The following is a 343-nucleotide window of genomic DNA, read 5'->3' as shown; positions in this document are numbered from 1 at the left end:
GCATCTCTTATATACAATATATATATATATATATATATATATATATATATATATATCTGCATATACAGCATATCGCACTATTGAGTCACTCAAAATTACCGCAAGGGTAATTCCCTCACCACGACAGCCCTAATTGACACCAAACTTTGTGTGTCACCATGCACAGAACACACCAAATATATTTGATAACAGCGCCACTGGTCAAAAGCGGGTGTGCCTCATACGTCCTGAAAAGTGAAGCTGAGGGCTCTTTGATCGTCCCCTGGTTGCTGGCTGCAGTACAGGTCATAAACCCCGACCTCTCCATGTAAATAAATGGGACTTGAGTCAAAATAAAAAAATT

Source organism: Sinocyclocheilus grahami, unplaced genomic scaffold (genome assembly GCF_001515645.1).
Source record: "Sinocyclocheilus grahami isolate Dianchi unplaced genomic scaffold, SAMN03320097.WGS_v1.1 scaffold1433.1, whole genome shotgun sequence".
Taxonomy (NCBI): Eukaryota; Metazoa; Chordata; class Actinopteri; order Cypriniformes; family Cyprinidae; genus Sinocyclocheilus; species Sinocyclocheilus grahami.
The sequence above is the reverse complement of the archived record's forward strand: the minus strand, read 5'-3'. Positions refer to the sequence as shown.